Source organism: Pezoporus wallicus, unplaced genomic scaffold (assembly GCF_028554395.1).
Source record: "Pezoporus wallicus isolate ANWC-B61680 ecotype Strahan unplaced genomic scaffold, APGP_CSIRO_Pwel_v1 contig_6783, whole genome shotgun sequence".
Taxonomy (NCBI): Eukaryota; Metazoa; Chordata; class Aves; order Psittaciformes; family Psittacidae; genus Pezoporus; species Pezoporus wallicus.
In genome coordinates, this window is record NW_026637555.1 from 489,848 (window position 1) to 515,351 (window position 25,504).

At 39.6% G+C, this 25,504-nt stretch overlaps 1 long non-coding RNA gene across 2 annotated transcripts in view; it reads left to right on the forward strand.

The window, feature by feature from the left end:
• Nucleotides 1-24,934, forward strand: part of LOC130597677 (uncharacterized) — a 106,342-nt gene extending 81,408 nt beyond the window's left edge. The window contains exons 2-4 of one of the 2 annotated variants that reach the window (XR_008971845.1): nt 6,261-6,332; nt 7,194-7,244; nt 24,488-24,934. This is a non-coding gene — a long non-coding RNA (uncharacterized LOC130597677). The remainder of the gene's footprint in view (nt 1-6,260; nt 6,333-7,193; nt 7,245-24,487) is intronic. The other variant, XR_008971844.1, reaches the window with a different exon arrangement.
• The last annotated feature ends 570 nt before the right edge of the window (nt 24,935-25,504 follow it).

Genomic DNA, 25,504 nt, shown 5'->3' on the forward strand with positions numbered 1-25,504 from the left:
TTTTATTAACAGATGTTAAACAAGGAAGTTTGGATTAGAAAATCAGAGGATAAAAAGAGTAAGTTAAAGCAATTTAGAATAAATGTTCAAGAGGGTGTTTCCTTGACATGTTAGAACAATCATTGCTATTTTGGTCTTGGTATCCAAGATGTTGGAGAGGAAAGGAAGAGGTGAGAACAAAGCCACTAACAGAGGTTTTTCATCCTAAGTATAGAATATCGCTATCTATCCCAATTTTAAGAGGTGTTCCTCATTGCTAGTTTCTGAAAGACCCAGGATACTATTATATCAAAGCTCATCTCCTTTCAACACCCTGAACAGGTTTATTTATGCCATATACAGCTACACCGTGAGAGCTCAGGAATCTTTACAGTTCCCTCCTGCATAAGCACTTGCTATTGTGATGCATGTCTTAATTTAGGACAGATTAATCCCGGTTGCAAGATCCTCTCTCCATTGCAGTCTTTCTTCTCTTCCTATTGCAACTAGTCGACTTGTCTTTACATACAAATACAAGTGGACTCTCTGTAAATGAGGGAAAGAAACCCATGATGAAGCACTCTCAGCGCTGGGTTTTTTTAATAACAATATGGTTAATTATCTTTGAAATCTGCTGAACAATTAAAGACATTCATATAAACAGAAAAAGCATTAATCCAGCCCCTGTACATGAGCAGCATCATTCAGCACATTGTGTAACCAACACTGTTCCCAAAAACAGGCCACATGGACCAACAGACCAGTTGGTAAAAACCTCACAGATTCTCACTCTTCCTGAAAATGGCTTTCTAAGCAGTTTCAGAGAGCAGATCACTTGCTAAAACAGCTTGTGAAATGGTTTTCAAATAGAAAATGTTCTCTACATTTGCCAGATAAAACAAGGGATAATTCAGCCAGTCTTGTCCACTTTACAGTTTGGGAAAGTGAGGTATGAAAGAGGTGACTTTCTTCAAGCTTGGACTGTGAGCTGGTGGCACAGGAGAGAGTGAAACCCAAGTGTATGGGCAAAGAGGCAAATGCTTCTGTGCAGTCCATCTGCAACATTTTGCTCCAGCCAGGAAGTGTTCATAATATGGTCATTAGATGCCACATTTTATAATATATATAGAAAGTGTGTATATTTTTATATGCAATTTTAAAAGTAGGTAGATTACTTTTCATGTTAAATTTATAGGTAATTTACATGACTAATTTGTAAGCCATGGTGTAAATGACGCTCAGCTGAAGTGACCATTTTGACAAGCAAGTGCAAACATTGTCAGAACATTGGCAGATCTGCTTTGGACAAGACTGAGCTTGACAGCTTTTACTGTGTGCATCTGGGTTTTCTTGGGGGGGGGGGTAGCGAGGGAGAAGTGGGTTTTGTTTTAAGAGCTACTTAAGAATGTTGCATTATAATAATCCAAATTTTAAATTATCTATCTAGCTATGACATTGAAGATATTAAAAAAGCTGGCATGCAACCCAGTAAGCTGTTTTTTCTGTGCCTGTTGTGCCCAAAACAGTTTAAACAAATGCAGAACTGTTGCAGAGCATGCAGTGCTCTCAAACATCTGATATAATCATTCAGCTCCAGGTAAAGATGATGACTTAAAGGTTACAAGATCAGTGTTAGATATGGATGACATGGATGATAGGGATTGGGAAGGAGGAGGTAAAAATTTTAAAATCAAAGAAATATGCAAGGTAATTTTTTATTTCATCTTAGGATATTAAAATTGAGGATTGGTGTGGCTTGATCTTTTTCTTTAATTTTAAAAGCCTCAACTTGGTGTAAAGCCTATGGAAACTTTGGACAGAGTCTCTTCCTGTTGGCTTTGCCTTTAACTCTCATCCAGCCCCATCACTTGGCCTTTCTCATGCCAGGAGGTGGTGGGAATGTCACCTGTAGTGTTGAAGTGAGCTCTGTAAAGCTGGGATTGAAAATGTGGGTCTTTAGCACATGAAATTACGTCTATTTGTATTAGCCTATAACATGACAAGAAATTCTTAGACTAATCTCCTAGCAATCTGCTGTTTCATTAAGGATGATTAGTTCAGTTATCTCTTCTTTATTAATTTATCCAACTACATTAATCAACTTATGAATAGAAAAGGTAACCAGGACTTTTTTTTTTTAATATTTTCAGGAAAAAGGGAATCTAGACTAAAACAATAATTCTGCTTGCTAAGAAACTCTTTTGTGCAACAAAATATTGGCTCTTAGGACATTTGCTTACCCTGACACGAAAGAAACCCCAGAAGAAGATTATTTCATTTATCTCTCAAAAATCTATATAGTTTTTAAATAGAATGCAAGTTAGCTTCAGAGACTTAGTGGCAAATAGCAAGTTGGGGATATCCAGGGTCACAAAATCATGAGTTTCCAATTTCTGTATTGTCCAATTAGTGTGATGGCTCTTTAAGGCCAAAATATACAAAAAAGGGATAGATTATAATTTTGTTTGTGGACCATTATTTATCACTGCTGCTTTTGATGATCTGCATTAATGAAAAGAATATTTAAGAAACCATACAGAAAGCTAACCCAATTCTCTTTTAATGCATTAGGTAATTAAATCTTTATTGAGATGTGAGAGCTGTGCAACCACAAAAGAAATGAAAACAAAATAAAACCAGGAGTGATCGTATCTTTATATCTAGACACATATTGGGAAAAATCTGTGCATAGAAAGAAAATGTGCAGTCTGTCATGTGTCAGGTCACGTAAAAGATTCTGACTATCCCACAGGTCTGTCCTGAAAATATGAATGCATGTAGTAGGATTATGGAAGTGAATGGCTCCCTTACGTACATTAAGATTTCTCTCCTATGCAGCTTAGGACGTACACACCTGCAAAATTAAAGCCTGTATATTCAAGTTTCTTTTAGCCACTATGAGAACAAGAAAATTAATGGAGCTAAATTTTGTGCAAATAATTTGGGACTTTTCAGGGCATTTTCAGTGGACGTTGCCGGGTTCCAATTGGATTTTGTAATGCTGCGTTTTGAGGATAGCCAAGCTGTGGTTCAGGAGACTCGTGTGATTCACAGGTGGTTCAGGTTGTGGCTGGAGCACGTGAACAGCCTCATCCCACGGCCATCAGTGGGAATCTGCAGCTCTGTCTCCCTCAACACCTTCACCATAACTTCTGCCCCTAGGAAGATCTCAGGAAGTGTTTCAGGTGCAGAAATTCTAGCTTTCATGTTTTAAGACTGGGTTTTACTGGTATGCATACGTGAATGTGCCCTACCAAGTAACCTGTGCTTACAAATGTGTAACATCTCACCACTGGTTCTGCTGATTTGCACCAGACTATGTGGACTATTTACCCCCTTCACACTGAATAACATATCCAGAATGGAAAAATGCAAAATTGTTATTTTTGTCACAGAAGTGTAATGTATGATAAATGTTTGGATAATGGTTCTATAGCTCATTATGTAGAGACAACCTCATAATAATATTACCTCAGTAATAATTTTTTACAGTTTTGAAGCTTATAGAATAGCAGTTTTTCCTTTTACTGCCCTAGGAGTTCACTGAGAAATGGGGGAAACCCCCCCTATCCAAAATACAAGTTATCTTGTATTTTTGCTAACGTATATAATTACTGATGTGGGTGTTCCCACATCTTAGAATGGAAAAAGTACTTGCCAAGATTGAAAAACCATAGTAAGCAATATAAATGATTTCTTTTGCACACCAGGATTTCTTGCTGAGACAAGTGAACTGGAACTGTGTTTAAAACCATATAATTATACTCCTATATATCATTTATTAAATCAGATTTCCCCCACCCTCTTTTCTTTCAAGTCACTTCTGAAAGTGCTTTTCTTCCAGAAGGCCTGTTAGCTGGGGTCCTCCCCTTTGAAGAACTCTTTCCAAACAATGGAAATGAATTAAAATGGAAACAGCTCATCAAGACCCATGTGCCATGCTGTCCCTATACCATCATTATTGCTCTTTGCTTGAATCTTTGTTCTAGCTCTAGTGCCACTGAAGTCTGCTTGGGCCAGACGTGAGCTGTTGACATGAACCCAGATATCCATGGATTGTACAGAACATTTTGATTATCCAGCCTGTTTCCTCCATGACACAGTTTCATTTGTCCATTCCTTGGTCAGGGCCAGGACTGCCTCTTCAGATAGTCCATGGGCTGTAGAAAGATGTTTATGGATTTCCTAATTTCACGCTCATTTCTCTGCTGTTTAAAATATAAAGGAGCTGACCCAGTGTTTTCATACCCATGCAATAGAAGGACTAATGAACGATTTTTTTCTAAGTACACAGATTGTGTATGCAAAGGTCCAGTACGCAAATCCTGACTTGTTTGTGCCTCAGGTTGTGCATACAAAAAGCTGTTTAACTTTGAGCCAATACATCTTTCTTTCCAGCACCCAAACCTCACTCAACCCACCTCCTCTGAGAGAGCCTGAGGAAAAGATTTTATACCATGCTCCAAAAGGCTGAGGAGTAAGTCTGTGCTGGGCAAAGGGACCATCTGAATATGAGCTGGTACCAGCAATGAAACCCTTTGCGACTGCAATCATAGTAGAGGTTCCAGGTTTTGGCTCATTATCAGGGTCCTACCCACCATGCAATTGGTGTAAGTGCGTGGGGATTGCCACTACTGCTGTTGAGTTTGTGGTGTAGGTAGTACCACTCACGTTATTAGAATAGCTTTCTCCAGTTTGTACTGGAGACTGCATGCTAAGGTGTGGTAGCATCTGTTTGGATTTTCACTGAGTTGTTTGAAAGTCTAAGGTCTTATCAGAATTGTTCTTGCATGCTGAAACCCTTGCATTGTAGACCACAGTCTGGACAGTGGGGTTTTTTCAGGTTTAAATATGATTTCATATGAGCAAAAGTTGTCAGTATGGCACTGCAGTTTTCTCTTTAGGCTCGCTTTTTCCTTTGGTCGTTCTGTTAATTAACTGCTGCTGAGAAAGGAAAGTTGTCTATTAAGGGTTTGATACATCAAGGGAAGAAATCCTTTTACAACTCACTGGTATACACATATGATGAAGGTGCATTAGATTTTAATCTAAATTTCATTTCCCTCCCCATGTTTTCCCTCTTCAGTCTGTTCTTCCCTCCTGTCCTTTTTTTGTCGCTGTTTTCACTCCTTTTCTCCTTTCAGTCCTTTTGAAGTGCTGTTGAGCAGTGCTCCAGTTCTGGTTGAACCCTTCAGTCCTGTGGTACAAGACTAGAGCTCCAGCAGTTCTCATGTGGTGCTGCTGTATCCAAGATGTCTAACTCAAGTATTTAAGGAGATGTACTTTAGAATGTTTTCCTTGTGGTTTAATTATTTTTTTAATGGTTAGGGTTTTTTGTACTCCCATTTTACTGTGTGTTTTAACGAAATGAATCTGAAATAGAACAAAACACCATCATCTAAAGGAAGATGCTGAGAATTATGAGAGTTATTTATGCTGACCGTTATTTAGTGAATAACTGTTGTGCTCGGGATCATCCTAGTTAAGGAAGTATTCACTCTCATGAAAAAAGGTACAAGCCATTCAAAACGGAAAGAAACCAAACCTAGTTAGAAGAAAGACAAGCATGCACTGGGTACCTGCCATGGTCAGAAATTTGCTGAATTTACTGCAAGGTCTGCCATGGGAAAAATTATAACATATTGTTCTTTTATCGTATTTTATGCCTTTTATTAACTTGCAAATCTAATTAGGAAACCAATTGGCACACAGTATGCAATGACGGAAGCAGTACCACCTATTCTTGCGGCAACCTTGGCTTTGCTTTATGGGTGGTCTTTGTTCTTAAAGGCTTATATGAATACCACATATTAGCTGAGCTGGTTCTCCCTTGATGTCTGTGTTGTATTGTACACATGTTGTCACTGTTTGACACTTAAACAATCCAGATTCTTACCCAGCCCGTATTTAGTGCCATAATAAACTTTGAGCATATGTTTTGGAGAGCAACAGTAACATTCATCACTGTAATGTGACATATAAATAAGCACTACTGGAGAGTGTACATGCCTTCAGAGGGCAGAGCTGGACAGGAAGGTGTGTGCCAAAGGGATGTGGTCATCTGCCTTGCCCCTACTGGGCATTTTTCTTCTTTGCCTTGTTTCAGTAAATCAGAATGGTTATTGACGTGACCTACAAAATTCGCCCTCTACATATGAAAAACACACGTTACAAAACTTTGCTAGTGAAACATTTCCTGTTTGGGGCTTTGGCTTGACAAACAGTAGGTGTAAGGCATAAACCATTCCTCCTCTCTTCATCTCACTTGCTCTGTCTTTCAGCAGGGAGCTCTGTGGAGGCCTGGTCTGAAGCACTGGTGTGGCAGATGTGGTGTACCAACGCTTCCTATTCCTGTGAGTCTCCTGTTGTTTTTACAAAATTCTTGTATTTGAATAGTTTTGTTTCAGTTTTGGGTTTTGTTTGTTTGTGGGTTTTTTTTCTGTTTCTGGGTGGTTTTTTTTTGAGGTGGTTTTGGTAGAAATTAAGAGGGAATCACATATGAAGGGCTTCAGAATTTGACTAGTCCCTTGTTCTGTCTGAGCAAGACTAGAGGCTTACAAAGACTAATGGCAGCACAACAGATTGAAAGTGTGTCCATATCCTGTTGAGTAAACACATTCTGATTCAACAAGAGCTTTGTCTGAGCAAGGACAGAAAAATTGAACCTTGAACAAGGAAATAATTTATGTAAGTCTTAATGAATATGTAACGTGGAACGGTAATTATAAAAAAGAGGGTATCTATTTTGATGGCCTGACTTTAAGTGACAGATCACCTAGTGTCTCCTTGGCCTGAGGAGGACCATCAACTTGCTAATTACAGACGTATATGAATCCAATGAGAGTATCCTCCCATTATACCGATAGCTCTTTAAAGAAACAGATGTTACAGATGAAAAAGAGCAAATATGCGTAAAACTGAAATAACAGAAAAACCATCTGCTTCTATTGCTTTGACTAATACTTGAATTTTGTGTTGTTCAATATCACTGAATGCAAGATAATTATTAAATAGAGCAGGAAGCAGAAACTTCTGAGAGCTGGTTGTTTGTTATAGAAACACAATGGTTAAGGTAATATTCTTGTGTGTTGATGTAAAGATCTTGGTTGTTCCTTGTGCTGAAGTAGTATTTCTTTGGAAATAAGTGGCTTTTCTGAGGTAGCCTTTCTGCTCTGTACCTGTATGCTCTTCCACACTCTTGGACCATGTGAGAGGAGTCCCCTGCAAACTTGTTCACATCTCCCATGAGTGAGGTGGCTTTGCAGGTAAGAGGCAGCAGATGCAGAGCAAGCTTCTACCACAGTGAAAACTTAAAAATGAAAAAAAATAAAACCTATACAGCATATTCCAGCACTCAAACTCAGCTCATGCTATGAACTGAAACAAAATAAAGGTGAAGCTGCTAGGTGTTGTCACAGTACCAACAATGCACGTCTATTTTAAGACAAACTCTCGGTTTCTTATGGCAAAATACACATGTGCATCAGCAATGGGTCCTACTTGAAAAGTGGGATTTTTTTCATTTCTGACCTTGGTTTGAATTTTATTCACTGTCCTCATTAGGAAAATGAAGACTAACACTGTTCACCCTTCTGCCTTTCCCAAAGTACAAGCGTTTGTGGCAGTATCTAGGCCTGGACTCTGCCCTGATTTCATGCTCTGCATATGTGCACGGCGTGCAAGAGAGCAGGGAATGCATTTGAGAATAAACTCTGTTAGCTCTCAAAGAGAGATTTTAAAGTTTTAATGTTATGGTTGTCTAATCTGATATAGTATCTGGTCATTGAATTGTATCATTGCAAGAAACATGAGAACAGCAGCATGACCATGAGGTATATTTTATTACAGAATGAGGTTACACAGCACCAAAGCACCACCATATTTCAGTAACAAATGCAGCTTCTGGGGAGTTTTGTGATCATTGCATAAGCTTCACTGCTCCCTAGAAGATGACACTGATTCAGACAGAAAACACTAATTCAGTTCTTGCCAGCAGAGCCAATTGTCTCTCTGATTACATTAGACTGACAACTGGTTTTCAATGTCATTGTCAGCCACAACTTCTCATACATGGTGCAGTGGAGCATGAACCAGACTGCCTTTATTTAATTATTTCTGCCCATTTCTATATTTGTGAATAAGGCAAATGTGAGGCTCTCATCTAGCAGATAGAAAAATGTAGGTGTTTACATTACAAAACTCAGGCTTCGACAGTGGTGTCCGGCATTTTTTAAAGGCAGATCCTGAATGTCTGTGTCATTCTAAAGAATGAATTTGAAACTATATACATGTTTGGGTTTTTTTTTTAATGTTGGTTGACTAGAATTGACCTAGGATTTTCTTGATTAAATAATTATAGCATTAAAAGATTTGCTGAATATTTTTTTTCTGAATTAAGTTGTGATTGAAGACTGCATGTGCGTTTCCCATTGCAGCACTTGCGGTTTAAAGTTTGCCTTGTGTTGGTTGGTGTCATTTGGGCATGCAAGCCTTGTGGTCCATGCTGTGCCACGGTTTGGATGAGCATGAAGCTCAGTAGATGTCTCTCCAGCACAATGCAGGTCCGGCAGTGGTCCATGCCACTGCTCCTGCGCTAAGCTGCTGCAGCCGTGGTGAGGGTATGGCAATGCAGAACATAGTGCATGGGAGCTGGCAGGCAGGCAGGGTAAGAAGATGGGCTCCAATCTGCATGTCTTTCAGCCAGCATGTGCAGTGCATTGGCTCTGTGTGATCAAACCCAGTGTGTCCAGCCAGATCTGTTGTTGTTTAACAGAGAGCTTGTCTTTTCTGGTGTGTCACAACAGTGGTGGGCTGACACCCATTTCCTTCTTTGCAAGTAGACTCTGGACAGCTGAGACATAGCCCAGTCACAAGCCATCCATAGTGCAGAAAACATCATGTTCTCTGCATTGTCGCCCAGGCTGTGGTTTGTTGGGCTGTCTGGAGCACAGGACTTCCAGTACAGCTCTGCTGTACTTACAAGCGCATGTCTGCAACCAGCCTCTTCCCTTCCCCTCTGCTTCCCTCACATGTCATCCCATAAAAGGGGGATTTAGGGAACTGGGAGGTTGCTGCAGGGGTTCAGGGGCAGGCTGCAGAGATGCTACTCTTTTGTGCGAGTTTTTCCTATGCCCCCTTTGGTTCTTGTTTCCTCTCAGCAGAAAAGGGATAAAGTGGGGGGAAGCATTTTTACTTTTTAAAAATCTTTTTATGCACCTTTTCTTGAATAAAGATTTTTTTTTTTCCTTTTAATGCTGTTAGGGTTATAAATGTATTGTGAAAAATTTCAACTATATTTTTTAAAATGGATCTTGTTTCTTGAGGAGCTGTGGGCTTAAGAAAAGCAAGAGATTGATAATAAAATCTAGAGAGGTAATAGCAGTGAAGGTTGCTCTGCCAAATAATATGCTGTTAAAACAGTATTTTTGCATGAATTTTATACATGTTTATTAAAAATACCCCAGAATGTCTTAGAAAAGCAGGTAGTCAAGGAGGAAGCTCCACAAGCTCCCAGTAGCTCTGTGAAAAGCAGCTCTATGAAATAGTTGCTGCCAACTCTTTGTGAATCTTCCGTGCCTGCAGAATAAGAGATTTATGTTCTTCATAAACGTGTATCCTTCTATTTCTGAATTCTCTTCTACTGCTCCCATTGCCCAAAAGTCAAACAAAGCTAACCTCCTCCAGGTCCCAGAGTGAAAAAATGCAAACACACTGCATTTAAAAGTAGATTTAGCAACTCCAAAGTGGGCGATTTGGTTCCACCCATCAAACCGGAGTTCTCTGATCTAAAGTCAGATGGGTGCTACTCCTAGCGAGTTGTGTGCCAAATCTAATTAAGCTTTGCATAATGTGCATCTTGGGTGATTTGATTTATTAGCTTTGTTTGAAGAAAGTAATAATAAAAAAAGAAAATGGCTTTGGTAATAAGCTGTTTGAATTCCCTGTGCAAGTAGGCACAGTCCCTCCTGGATCTCCCTGAAATGCTCTTGAGGTGCACAGGTTACTGATGCAATGCTGGGAGCTGGTGCAAAGAGGGTGTTTGATCTGAGATCCCATCTCCCTTGCTCTTCTGGCTTCTGTCTCAGCCTAGGTGCTCAAGTAGTCCCTACTGTATATAATGATTCCGATTTTCACAATGACCTTAAACCCCAGGAATGTATCATTTATCTCCATTTGTACCACAGGAACCTAGTGTACAGAAAGACTAGAGATGGCTGTTGTGTAGAGCAGTAGATACCCACATTAGAGCTAAGCATTGGAGTTCACAATTGGAAAAATAGTCCCAGCGCTAGTGTAGCAAGGTTGCTTTTGATAGCTAAACCAGCTCTCATGTATGTTAATTTGAAGTGTGCAGGGTCAACATGTCCTGCTGCCTAGATCCTCAGCACCTCAGGTTCTATTGATTCTCATGGGTCATTGTTGTTGAGAAAAATGACTGCTACTGCTGAACCCAGGACAGTCATGTTATGGTGGCTGGCCAAGTTATGGTGACTGGCCATTGTGTCATATCCTGTAGCCTTCCTGAAGCTGGGTCTCGCCATTGTAATGCTGGCTGTAGTGTCTTTTGTGTCTTGTGCTCCATGGATTACAGAGGAGGATTTCCTGCAGGGCTCCTGATAAAGCTAGCTCTTATTCTGGCAGGGTTCCTTTTTCTCCTCTAGCCCTCAAAGCACCAACTCATAGGTCTATTGCCGCAAGACCGAAGACAAATCTGTGTTTGTGAATACCAGCACTGCACTGCTGGTGTTCATCACACAACATGGAAAGGTTTACTGGGAAATGACATACACTGAAAATTGACAGATACTGCTTGACTGGCTGCAATAACTGCCCTAGGATCAGCTGGAAAAGCAGTTGCCTTGGGGTCAGGTCAACAGTGATATTTCAGCATAGAATCTGTGGTAGTTTGAATGTGAATAAGGGACAATAGGGCTGGGGACTCAGATAGCAGGACCTCTTTTCCCAGTCATACTACTTAGCTATAGCAGGCACAAAAACATGATCAAGTTTTGCACATCTGCAGCTTCTACTCAGTGATTGTTAATTATTTCCAGAGAAAATGTCTGAAAATCTTTACATTTACAGTGATGTTGAAGACTAGCAGTTCACAGTGCTGTTGTGTTATCCTGGGGTAGAATGAACTACTTTAAGATGCTCTACTCTAGTAATGTTCTTCCTGGAGTATGAAGGGAAGTGATGTATGTTTATCTTTGCTCTTTTCAGGATGATCTCTTAGAAATTTTCAAGGGTTATTGCTGCTTAAAGTTCGGAAAGTGGGAATTAGTAAGTGTCTGTCTCTTCAACAGCGCTATTTCGTGCTACTGAGTTGATGCAAATAATACAAACACTGTCAGCATGATTTGATGAAACATTACTTTTTTATGTTTTTTGATTTATGTTAAATTTAAAAAATCACTCATTTTGAAGAATATTCATAGAGCACAATGCTTAAATACAAATAATTTTTGCATTTTAGTCCTTTGTGTGTTGAAATATTCGACATGATTACTCTGAAAAATCAAGCCTTGAAATGTCTTACCAGTTTTAATAGCTAGAAATTAGCCTCTTTTCCTTTTATTGTACTACTATATAAAATAAAAATACACTTTTATTTCCACTGGAAAACTAGAAGTGCGAATGACAATACATGGTTTAGCAACGATTTTAAGTGAGTTAAAATTAACACAAATTTGAGTTCTGCCAAAACGCTCTCACATTTTTAATCATGATAATGTTAATAATCATGTTAATTTGTTGGGGTGTTTGGGATTTTTACTTTCTTGATCAAACATACAGCTGAACCTTGTGGTGGAAACATTCACTTAAAATAATGATAGTAAGCAAACATCAGTAAATATGCATAGAAATGTTGAATACATACACTTACTGGAAAACTATTCCTAGCATTTCACTTCTGCCAAGCAGCAGAAACAAGCTATGGAGCCTCTTGTAGGTAATCAACATGGTTTGAATTTCGAATATTAAAATATTCAGAATTTACTTACAGATCTTTAATACCTCCCAGAACTTCTCTGACACTTCATTCCAAATGTCATAACAGGGGGAAAGGGAAACTAATTTGTTTGCCAGTCATTTTTTTGTCAGAGATAGATGGAAAATGGTTCATTACGGAAAATTCCCACTCCTGTGCAGCTAGATATGACATGAATGTTTGAGGAAGAAATGAAAAAGGTATTTATGTTCTCCACAATATCAGTACTTTGTGACAGTGCCCATTTGTCTACTCCAGCTGCCCAATGACTCTGGTATATGAAGGAAACTCACAGAGGGAGCTTTGGGGAAGCATGGAAGCTATCTGTGGTTATGGCAATGAGCAGAAGGGTCTTGCAATACCTGTCTTTGCAGTTGTGGACTCTACTTTTGTCCTTAGAAAACACAGCAAGGTGAAAGCTCCTGTCCCCATCTTGATTTAACCTTGAGACAGAGGATGGGATTTTCAAAGGCACCCAAGAGCACAAGCACTCCTCTCCCATTGAATTTTAATGGATTTTGAATGCTTGACTCCTGCAGGCTTCTCTGAAAACCTCAGCTTTGGTTCATCTGGGCAAAGGCTCTTTCATGCTCTCTTCCAAAAAAGCCGTGTGTATGGTGGGAGGCTGCAGCGTTTGTGTGTCCTGAGAGGGGCCTGTGAGGGGACAAGGGAAGATGAGTTTGTTTTTAAACTGGTTTGACCGAATTACAGACACAATGCACATACCGCCTTTGCTGACTGTGCAGGCTGCTCTGCGCTGGGCTCTGTCTGACAGTGACTCAGAGGCTGCAGGAGTGCGATTACGGCTCCTGGCTCCAGCATTGAGTCTGTTGGGAGGAGGAGAATAATTCATTAACTTTTTTGGGACACTGGATGGTTTCCTTGCTGTCTGCACCAACAGGGCGTGAGCAGCCCCAGCCCCAGCTGCTGGCAGACGGGTTTTGTAGAAGCAAATGTTCCCTCCCCAGCGCAGCCAGCAAGGGGCTCGCGAGGGCTCGCAATTAAATTCTCACAGTGTTTGGTAATTAGAGATTTTTATGTTTTCCTTCCCCAGAGCCTGCTAGGGGAATTTTCTACCACATTTATTCTCTTGATTTTCACTGGAAAGGATAGGGCCTAAGTGTCGGTGCCTTTTGGTAAGGAAGGGATTTACTTAGGAGCAGGAAAAGAAACCAGGTACTAACATGCTTAAGGGGGTTACCAGCCTTGTGAGCTGGTGAAAGTTGGTGTGGCCAGTGGATATGGCCCTGAGTTGGCCTATTAATTGATGAGTCAAATACCCTCTGAAACTTGTAGGCCTACATTCCTTCTGCTAGTGCAAATCAGGAGCAATCCCATTGCAAGACATGCACTGGGATTATTGCAGAGTGGTGCAGGTGAAAAAAGAAAAGATTAGTATTACTTTTTCTAATGAGTAATATTTGCCAGAGTACCACAGTGTCAAGTGTAATCAAATATTAAAATAATAATATAATAATAGCATCTCACAAAGGTGATCCTCCGTCCTGACAGTAGCTTAATCACTGCTCCTCAACTCACTCTCGGGGAGCTGCATGGCTGCAGTGCTGCAGGAGGAAGGTCCACCCTACAGTTTTGTATATGCAACTGCAGAAGCAGCATTTAATTGCCTTGGTTTAAGAGAAACAATTACCATAAATTGAAATTTGCCAACTTATGCATTATTTAAAAGTTAATGTTACAGGGTCACTATCCTGACGGGGAACTTTGTGTACATCAATAATATAAATACTTATTAGTAGGAACAGTAATAATAAATTAGTCTTCTGCTTGGTTTCTAAATGTTTGCACTAATAAAAAACTGTAAAATGTGCATTCCTGTGCAATGCAAACGCTAAATATGAAATATTCATTCCAAACATTATGTTTTTAAGTTAACAAATGGTGCTTAGCTAGAGTATTAAGAGACATTATTTCCCAAGACATCTATGGGGTTCATTTTGACATCAGTCTTAACCTCTGCAGCATGTGGTAAAGAAGGTTTGTTTTGGCAGTTTAGTGCTTCCAAAGAAAAATATTTTGCAAAATCTATCGCAAATTGTCAAGTTTTTAAACCATTTTATTTACCAAAGATGATATTCTTAAGCACAGTTGATCTTGTGTGTGCCCATTACAACACAGACTCTTTTCAGAGCACTCCATAGACCCAGAGCAGAATAGCAGTTTGGGTCTTGTGTTAGTATTTTGGGTATGATTGTGAATGAAGCACTGCAGCATTGTGCTACAGCAGGAAAAGCAGCCAACAGAAAATACAGGTACAAAGATGTGTGTTGGCTCCAAAGTCAATTTCTTCATCTTGATTACAAGAAGTACTGAATGGAGATTTACTTCAGGGCTGTGCATTGTAAAATTAAATAGGAATTTTTAAAAGCATCTGAGTAACTTCTGGGCATAATCCCACTCACCTTTGAATGAGACTGGTCCTGAGAATTTTTAGGAGACTCTTCAAATCTATTTTAGGAGCTTAAAATAACCTATTTTCATATCTTAGGGAGTAAGATATTAAATGTTAAGAAGCTAGCATGATGGATCAGTGGTAATTGCTGCCATTAAGTGGATGGTTTTCAGCATCTAAGCACAGAATTGGATTCTCTTAGCCCCTTGTTCAGTGGACCTGCTTGTGGAACAAGCCCTAACTAAATGCAGGTTCAAAACCTAGTTTTAATTTGCGAATCAGCTTGAATGGAGCTTGTGAGGGACATTTGCACTACTGCAGGTGGCTGAAGCACTGAGTCTCTCTGGTCTGCAACTGTATTCAAGTTTCATCAGCTTTCTGTGGCTGATTCTTTGGGTCTGAAACATGGCAAAAAACATAAACACAACCTATCGTCTCATCATCACTTGGCTTGTACACCAATGACATAATCGCACTTTTTGCTGGGAGGAACTATTTTGAAGTGATAATGGTTTTCTTAAGGAGATGCTGTGAAGATATGCATCAGATATTTATTTCCATGAAAATATCCATTCTCAGCCATGAGATGAACACCACCTTCATTTATTAAAACTGAAAATGTCTTAATAGTATGATTGACTAACGAGTTATATGGCCCTGGAAAGGGAAGATGGCACCTATTCTCCAACTGCTCTGTAATTACAGCCTGGGATGAAGGATTTGATCTTGCAATCATGCAAAGGGAATTTTGTGTAATGAAGGTGGAGCAGAAATGAAGATGATTTAAGTTAGCAGTAGATGGCATTTTGTCTTTTTTAAACTATAAAGTGGAATTTAACATATCTACCTATAGACCCAAACCTATATGACCAATATAGTGCAAGACTGTGGCTTTCCAATGACATCTCAGTGATTTTTCAAAAAACAGAGGCTTATTGGTATAGATTAATATTATTCACACCTTAATCATGGCATTTGTTTATCTCTCAGAAAACTAGTGTATTTCATAGATGAGAAAGACCAGCAAGTCCCTCCACCCTTTGTTGCCGATAACTATGACTTCTCTGTCCATTAAATACTGGTTTCTGTAGATCATTTTAGCTGTTCTCTGAAGTCTAACTATATCATGCAAGCTGTCCTAGGAATATAACAGTCTTGTAAGGAATATAACAGTCTTGTAAGTGAGATATCTATGTGTCTGACAATTAATTCATCAGTTCTACTTACTAAAATGAAGTTCTGACTACGAGCACATTGAAGCAATAGCTGCATTATTGTTTTCGAATAGACATGTCCTACTATCCAGCATTGTTAAGGAGAAGTTCAAAACTGCAAAAATCATAAAAATCATACACAGTTTTGAATGCTTTTTCCTCTGGACTGGTGATTTTCAGCCTCTTCCCATGGGTATTTAAGCTTTCTCTTTGTAGGCTTGCTTTTTTAAAGTCAGCTGTCTGACTTTAGGCCACAAGCTAAAATCACTGGCTGGGAGAGCTCATCTGTAGAGCTTTATAGTCTTGCACACCAGTTTTCAGCATTCACCAGTCCATGGATGCAATCATAGGAGTTTGAAAACCTGATGAACTTTAGTGATTTTGTTGGTGGGATCTAAGCTAGCTCGCAGGTCTTTGGCACTTGAGTGAAGAGGAAGCACCATATTTCACTTTTGTTTCATAGCAAGAGTACTGCTTCCTTTTCCAAAGATCCCTATCAGAGATGTTGTCTTTCAAAAAGCGCTGTTCATGACTGCAGCCACACGGAAGATGTACACTACTTAAGGTAAAGATACAGCTTACCAAAAACTAAGAAATCATGACAATTATTCCCTAAATTGAACTTTAAATGAGATTAAAATGAATTATTGTTTTTTTATTAATCGCTTGGTGTTGGAACATACATTGGCCTGTATTAATCGGTGGTTTTGTTTGTTCTGGACAATTTTAAATTTAGGAAAAAAATCCTGGTAAATAAAAAAAAAATTCTAAATATTTTCATCAATTGAAAAGTTATGGATAAGTTAAACGAAATGTTTGACTTGGCCCAAGGTAAAACAGTTTCTTTTTTTTTGAACATTCAACACTTACATATATGGAATTGAGGGGAGTGGGAGAATGAACAACTGCTTAGAAAAGAAATTATTTTAGCAAACACTGAAATGAAGTTCTAGTTTTCAGGGAAGTATTTCTGTTTGTTTTGGTCTCTGAAAGGAATGCTTGGCTGAAACTGGCACAAAGACACAGAGTGATTCAAGTTGCTGAATATGCAGTTTTAGTCTGAGTACTGTGGAGAATTTTCCTCCTAGCTGGAGAGCAGTAGAAAGCTCAGTAGCATTTACATGTATGTTCATGCAACCACTTGATCACTTTAGTTTTGCTTGTCCCCCCAGATAGAATACTTTCACTACCTTACCAAACCGACATCATTTACACATCAAAACAATAATTCATTTTCAGATTCAGCCCTTCATTAAAAAGATAAGTAGGGCTTAATTGGCATCTAGTGCCTGTGTAGCTGTTCTGCACTAGAGCAGAGTTAAGTGGGGTTTCTCAGACAAGGGCCTTGGGCAAGCCCTCTGTCTGGGATGAATTTCTCCCCAATTAAACTCATTTGTTTTCACATTCACATAATGGCACCTGAGATATGGAATGTCTCAACCACTTCCTTCAGCTTTTTTCTGAGGGTGGGGAATTGTTTAAATCTGAGCTGCAAACTCATTACTGTAGAATATACCGTGCAAATAAATGTCCAATGTGCTGGAGGATTATCTGATTAAAGAGGTTAAATTATCCTCTTATTACTTTAATAGTTTATCTTTTCTGAGGTTCAGGTAGAATGATGTTTTATTGAAGAGATGCCAAGAGGTGGAGTTCTGCCTTGGATTTTGTTTAGGATAGAAACTGAGTTTGAAGCTGACTCAGAGGTGCCAAATCTTATGACCTGTTCATGCCAGAGTGGGGTTAGGGTGGTGGGAAATGTGGAAGATTTGCCATCTCAGAGACTGTGAGAAATACTCCCTTTGCAAAGAGCTCTGCTGCATCAGAGCTGGAACTGGTCAGACTCAAGAGAATGAAGCCCAGAGAGCTTAGAATGAAAGTCAAAGGGTTTTTGTTAGGCAAAACCTACCTGCTGCACCATCTCACTGCATTGCCCAGGACCAAGCAAAAAACACCTCTGTCATCTTATCTGAATTTTTTAACTTTTATCTTTTCCATATTTTGCATTCCTGTAATGACAACTGAAAGGAGGAGAAACTGGGCTAATCTACACTGAAACTGCTGTGAATGCTCTCAGTCTGATCTGTGGGCACTGGAGCCAAGCTTTTAAAAGTCCTTTAATGTCTAACGGTGCAAAAAGATGCCCATAGGCATTATTGTCCCGTTTAGAAGCACAGCATTTTTTGAAATCCCAGGGACAGATTGGGGTAGAAATCAAACATCTTTTCCAGGTCTTTATTCTGCATTTGCATTTGAGCAGCTGCCTCCTTGCTGAGAAAAGCAACATCCTCTGTAGAAAGCAAAGGATGAGAGATTATGGTCTTGCTGTTATCACCTCTATGTTAAGGTCTGTTTGAGACTAGGCACAGAGTCCAACTTTGGGGATCGTCTGCTCTGTGGGAATGGAGACCAGCACCCAGGCACAGGCTAAAGCAAGCCTGGAGCATGCTGAGGGGAAGAACTTCAACCTGCATTGTCCTTTCACAAGGGCCCAAAAATATGTCTGCCATGCACATGGGTGGGGACAGCAGCTCATGCTGCTGTGCTGGGGGTTGCATAGGCATCAGGGATGCCAGGAACATCACCCAAGAATCTCTCCTATCTGCTCAGTTTTCTTTCCCCGCCAAACCAAAAAGAATAATTCTGAGTCCTGTTTGTATTGCGCTTTGAGACTTCTGGCTGGAAAAATGTTACAGAAGGATTTATATTATTATTCTCATCAACAAATATCTTGATGGGGCTCATGACCTCCTTGCCCTCTTCTGTTGAAATCCTGCACATCAGGAAGCCTAAGACAAGCCTCTGTTCCATTAGAACAAAGATGTCCAGATGGAATGAGAGAAAGAATTAGATATATTCGACTACTGTGTCAAGAAGTTAATATTTCTTCCAGTTTAGCATTCCTCTGCATGTTAATAAAAACAAGAATTAGAGATGGAAAGATCTAATGTTGCAAGAGCAGTAACATGGGTAGCAATGGAAAATCATCTCTGTGTCCATCTGGCGTCAGTATCAAGCATAGAGAACACAACACAGCAGAAACAGCCTGCAGCTTCTGTGACCAGAGCAAATAAACAGTAGTATTTTCTGCGTACCTTTGAGATGCCCTGGTTGCGCAGAGAACAAAGCGTATTTACAACCATGGTGCTGGATTTGTATGATCTAAATCTGTGCTCCAGCAAACTGAATCAGGCGTGGTGTCTTTTCTGTAGCGCTGCATGTAGAGTGGCTGCAACTTAATGTGTTATAACAAACTGCACCTCAAAAAGAAAAAAAAACAACTAAAAAGAGCAACCACGCAGGCAAGAAGAAGCATCTGCATTTGCTTTACTAGATCTTTTTGTCAGGCATTGTGATCAGGCTGACAGTTAGCCCTGAGGAAAGTTATAAATTCTGTGCTGAATTGCGGTACAATCTTTCACCATGGCATTTCTGCCCTCTGGCCACGCTCTGGTTATCCATAATTGTGGCAGATAATGGTTTTTTATGGCTGGAAACATTCTTTGCAGGCACGGGGACAATAACCAGGGCTGAAAATGTAATTAAAGTGAATGGATGAACTTTCTTAAAGAAACAGTGTAGATTATTACTGGAGCTTAACACCTAAAAAGCCTGAGGCAAAATGGCAGCATCTGAAAAAACCTGTATAAATTTTAAATGTAGGGCAAGCTTGAAGGTGGATATTAGATTACAGAAGGAAAACTGAGACATTTGATGTAACAGATAACTAAGGGCTTAGATCATCTCCAGAAATATAAACTAATGTAACATATCTTTCTCTGTCAGTTGGAATATCTTATTTGTGCTCAGTAGCACCTCGTTTTCATGGATCTATGGAGAAGCTTGCTGCACATTTTGTCCACTTATGCAGTTGTAAAAACATCTTTCCTCAATAATTAAGAGTGTGAAAGAGATGGGGTGTCTTCTATGTGTAAGACCTGTTTCTTACCATTGATGATCTGGGAATCAGATTTTTATTGAACGTAAAGGCACAAATGAATAGCTAATAGCAGGCATCTATTAGAGCACTTCTGCTGCAACTCTGAAAGCCAAACGAATCATATCACAACTTTAACTTTTTCTGTTTTACTTTCCTCTGGGGACTACATTAACTACCTGCAGGTAGTTCCTTTTCCCAGATGGAAATATTTTCTCATGAGGCTGAAAGCTTCCTAACTCCTGAAGAACATCGTCCTTCTCCTATATCTGCTGAAACCCAGAATGAGATAATGCATTAGTTACTTTAAGGAGTTAATACTTCTGATAGTATTAATTCATGAGATGATGCTTAATGGGCAGTCTAAATATGCCTGCCTTTGACTTTACTCCTATATTTTCTCTTGCTCTGCGTGCAGAGGCAGTGCTGAGCTGGAGGTGGAGACCCTTCACTGTTTTGCGGCCAGCAAGGCTATACTTGTGCACCAGCTCTGTTTGCCGCCGTGATGAGCTGCATTGGCCATCTGAGATTACATTTCTGGGCTGCACTCAGTTTGCATGAAAACTGGATGCAAAATTTTGAAGCAACTTGTTTTTTTAACCCCTGCTCTATTTTTAGTGGCAGCTTTATTCCCCCAGAAGCATCCCTTCAGACACACCAGGGTAGTAAAGTACAAGTCACACGCAGGCTGCCATGGCACAGGTGTAACAGCCAACTTCCCCACTGACTGCAAATTAAGGCAACTTTCTGTGTGGGATTAAATGAGAACTGGCAAAGCTGCTTTTGTGTATTTTAAATGAGGTTCACAGTTAAGGATAAATGATGCTAATCTAGAGCCACAAATAATACAGGCATCTGGTTCTTTTGGACTTCATACCTGGTAACTGATCATGGTCTTTGAGTTGTGGGCTCAAATGGTCAAGCTGGGTTTTGAATCCAAGTATACGCATTTGTTTTTTCTCAGCACATGATTTTCTGTTTGTCTGAGTTCATTGTGAAAAGGCGACTCTTGCGAGAAGCATCATGGACCAAAGGATAGCTGTGGTCAGTCTCACCAGAACAAGTGAAAACCATAGTGTGATGGAAGGGGCATAGGACCTTAGTCTTGTAGCTCTGCTAGAACATGTTCTTGGCAGAAACCTCTGCCTAGTTGTATTTCCTGGTTCAACACCAGACCTGCATCATCAGGTATACTTTCTTTCCTGAAGAACAAAACCAGAAAAATAAACATTTTTGCACAATGAACAAAAATTCATTATTTTATACCACGTTCAATCTGGGGGACTTTTCCCTTTCACATTTCCACCCCTCTTAGCAAATAACATTGAAATCCAAGTGGGATTTCAGGTTTTGGGTGTCACTGTGCCATACACTTGTATCTCTGAGTCAGTTGGTTTTATGTGGCTAAATTTCATTGCTGAACCACTCAGCAGAGCAAGGGGGTTGTAAGTGGAAGCAGAATCTGGTCCTATGCTATTCCCCAGTGCATAGCAGGCATTGCTGCTGCCAGGCAGGTTTCCTCTGCCACCCGTCATGGTGGTTTGGGCTGACAGGAGGCTTGTCACATGTCAGGGAGGATGTGAAAGGTCCTGGGTATTTCCAGGTCATTGATGTATTTTTCCTCGTCTTCAGGTGAATCATGATCTCAGATCGTGTTCCTCTCATGTTTCAGTGATGTAACGAAGAGGGAAAATTTGTCAGAAAAAGATCTCTGCAAACCAAGGTCTGAATTTTGTAGAAGAAAAATGCTATAGCTGCAGCTGAGCCCAAAGCAAATGGAAGGAGAGCTCACTTTCATTTTCATCTCATGGCTTTCCTATTATTGGTGCTCTGATCCACCCACACAAAACTAGGATCAGGAATTTGGGCTTGGTAGAAAGTTGTCTGGGATTTAGCTGCTGCTTGTAACTCAGATTTTTTTCTTCTTTAAAAAAATGTAAGAAAAGGGGAAAGATGGCTGAGATAGATTATTTTTTTTTTGCACTATCTCCTTTCTCTGTGTTAGTACAGTCAACTTGTACATGGCTGATTCACATTATGGCATAAATATAATTGACATGATCCCACCTGACAAGATCATGTGATGTGACATATTAAACTTAAAGAAAAGAATCTTTTACATCAGATGTCCTCCATCAATTCCAATTTCAGAGTAATATAGCTTAAAGAATTTGGCATATGAAAGAAAATCTGGTGTCTGTCTAGAGTAAATGACTTCATGTTTTATAGTTATTGCTCAGGGTAGGGACCAGAAAATGAATATTATAAATTTGTAACTTTTTCAGCAGCGAATTATAAAACATATTTTTTTTTCTGTTTAATTTTCCTTATTAAATGCAAACCAATGCAACAGACACACCAGAACAAGCAAAACGCTGAGCAGAACATTTCTCTCAATTACCCATGCTGTTTATCTACACGTATAGCGTGTTGCCACATGTTTTTGATTAATACAAACACACAGCTCTTGGTATGAATTTCTGTGTGGATGAATGTACTGTACAAATCCACTTAGCTCATGAGAAAATAAAAAGGGCTTCAATATTAAGAAGATAGGAAAATGACATCATACCTGTCCAACTATGCTGAGGCTAGAGAATATGCAGGATTTGTACATGTGTTTTTGTCCTTTGGGGTATGCAGAAAGAGGACAGGAAAGGTGAGCTGTACTCGACAGTGTATTGCAAAAAACAGTGGTCTTATTGGGAACAATAGTGGAAAATAGAAACAAGCAGTTGTATTCAAAAGGTGGGAGAACTCTGGTTTAGAAGTATGGACTAATGATGATGATACTAATACTTTTCCTGGCTAGGAAGGTTTTATAAAAATAAATGTGTGTTTAAACACATATTTATAGATAGACACATTTAATGTTTATTTATAAAATAAATGTTATGTGTGCTTGTTGCTGTGATTTTGAAGTGGGCATCCTCAATTAGTCACAAAAGATTTTGGATGTAAAGTGCTTGTTGCCATCTGCTGATGAGGAATAAGACTCATAAGTATAAACTTACAGTAACTATGTTTTTAAGTGTTATTTTAAAATATCTTCATATTTGCTAAAGGAAACTTTGCCTTTTATTCAAAAGTCTGAAAAGTTTCTCTTTTTGGCCACTTTTCCAAGCAACTCCCTGCCCTGACGGCACTCCAGGTTTTACTCATGGCTGGGACTGTGTTTATTCACAAAGGTGGAACTTTCGACTGAGAGGCCTTATTTGTAAAATTTTCTCCTTTACTGAATGTTGTTTTGAATGTTAATGCACTAATTTCAGCAAGAAATAGTTATTAAAAACAAATGAGGTCCTACTAGTTTTCCCTTTGCATTCTAATAATAGTCACCTGCTGACAAATGGACTGACCCCATGCTGCACACATGGTTTGAAAAGATAAACAACAAACACCTACCTGCAAGTTTACCTTTACAAAAGAATTGAGATTCACCTACTCTGTCTGTGGTGGGGAATGTGTGTGGTGGACATCTCCTGCTGTGGTGGGAATGGCAGAGTCTTTCCCACCATTACACAAATGCCTAGCAGCACAAAGGCCAAGGTGTGAAAACCCAGTCTGGCAAGAAAAAGATCACATTGGAATGAAGAAACCACTGAAACAAAGTATTGCCTGCTGCTCCCATTTATTGTTTTATCTTTTCCAAAGCTGCTCCTCCAATGAGGAGACTCTGATGGATGGTGGAGGGAAACAAAGAGCAATTTTGTTGTGGGGTTTAGGGCAGCTCAGCAGTCCCAATGACAAGTGTTACTGTGGAGTGGTGGAAATGGCCATCTGCCACCCTTGGGCTCACCACAGCTTGATGCTATGCATGGCTGTGGCACCCTCTCTGCTAAGATTGCTGCTCTGCTCCTTCAGCCTCGGGAAATCACTGCCAAAATTGAGTGATAAAGGGAATAATAGTGAAATTAATGGAAAGGAAAAGAATCCTTGCAGGTACACCTCTGAAAACCAAGTTATCAGTGGGTTCTGGGCTGCACTGCTGTAAAGGCAGTGATGCGTGATACAGAAGAGATGCTTAAAAAGATATATGGTTATGAAAATAGGCATTAACCACAAGCAGAATATAAACCCTTCATTTAGCTTGGGGTAAAGAAAGAAACAAAACTGTGTCTTGATGTCATGTCACAAGAGATTATGTCTGATTCTGATGTGCTGCAAAAGAAATTTTACATGTGATAGACCCCACAGTTCCTCTGTGTCCTTCATGCCTTTTAGGCACAGAGAGGGCCAGGCAGTTGAGTTTACTATATTGCCATGATGATGCTAGACAAGTATGGAGAGAGGGGAAACTTCTTTTGCTCTGGACAGCTAAAAAGAAAATACAACTTTTTTTGATTGGACTTGCTGTTGCTGTATGGGAGGCAGCTGCATGATTGTTCAGGTAAGCATCACTTGTACAGAGCCCAAGAAACTGGTTCAGGGGTCTTGATGGACCATACTTGAGACCATGCTCTTTTAGGAAAAGAAAATAGCTTGTTTGGGGATTTAGATAATAAAGTCCATACCTATAGATGACATGGGGCAGAAAGGGGGACTTGTTACAAAGACAATGATGAGAGTACCTTCTGCTTATACCTTTTGCACTAGCTGTTATTAAAACCGCCATTAAATCAGGTCTTGCTCATTCATTCTGTTTACGTGTAGGGTTTGTGGCTTGACTTCCCTTCTATTGTTTAAAAGAAAGTAGCAACTTACCTGCCTCAGAAAGATGCTGCAAAATGAACCTCAGGAACTGCAAAGGGTTGTGCTTGGAGGGTGCTGAGTAAGTGACCGAAAAGTTATCACACATTTTTTGACCCTGTTTCTATCTCCTCTGGTGCTTCCTTTTAGGGAGTGAAAGCTTGCAACCAAAAGATTTAAACATTGCGAGAAATGCAGATTTCAGCTTCACGTGCCTTAATTTCACTGTCAAAACTTTCTTTGATCTTTTCTTTTTTTTCCAGTTTAGCGTTAGTAGTAGAAACTTGTGCCTAACAACAACATTGCAATGTGGCCAAGTCTTCAGGTAATGTGTTCAAAGTAGAAAAGCAACGAGTCAGCGTGTAGAAATAACTCTAATAGGATCTGATCCAACGTGTATTGACATCATGGATGGTTTCTATTTGTTTAAATTGGTTTAGGGATGGTGATATATAGATCTCAACAGAATCTTTCAAGAACTGTGCAGTTTATGAGTATTTCATCTGTAAGAAATGATGCCAAGTTTTGTGGCAAAATATATCCTGTTTTATACAAAAGATGAGTAATTTTAATAGCAGCAAAGTTATTTTGAACTAGGCTTTTTTCAGTTAACCATCCATTAGAAAAATACCTGCATGTGTCTTTTCAGCAAGCTATAACAATAATCTGAGGGGAGAAGGAGAATCTTTAATATATTTTTTAATTGGCACTTAATGGTCTTTGTTTCCAGGGACTTAGTGGTTCGGTTTGATAGATGATAGTCTAATATCTGCAACAAGAAACAACTTCCTACTGCAAGTTCAAATGATTTCCAAGGAAGAGAGAGCCTAGTGTTTGTTAGTCCTGCAGCTCTTTGTTGTTTTGTTTTGTAGATTTTTGGGGAAGGGAATTAAATGGAAAATGTCAGAAACACTCCTGGTAGTTTTGTGTGTCATTAGAAAAATTAACTGTCGCTCTCCTATGTTTGAAGTCAGATATCCAGATGCTATTCTCTCAGTACTGAGAGATCTATGCTAAAAAGCCTGATGCATGCTGACATGCAGCAGATCTCGCTCCTTTGCTTCCAAAAATTCAAAAGGAAAACACAGCAGAAGACCACAGGGAGTTACCACCAAGCACAATGTTTGGAAGAAAGACAAGAAATATCATGCATGGGCTTGGGGTACTGTAATCGTGGATGCTTCAGTCATACTTGTATTTTAGTGAATACCAAAATCATTTGTGTCACGTGAGCACAGGCTTTGTGAGGTCTGGTGAAACTGGTGAAATGGGAGATTTGT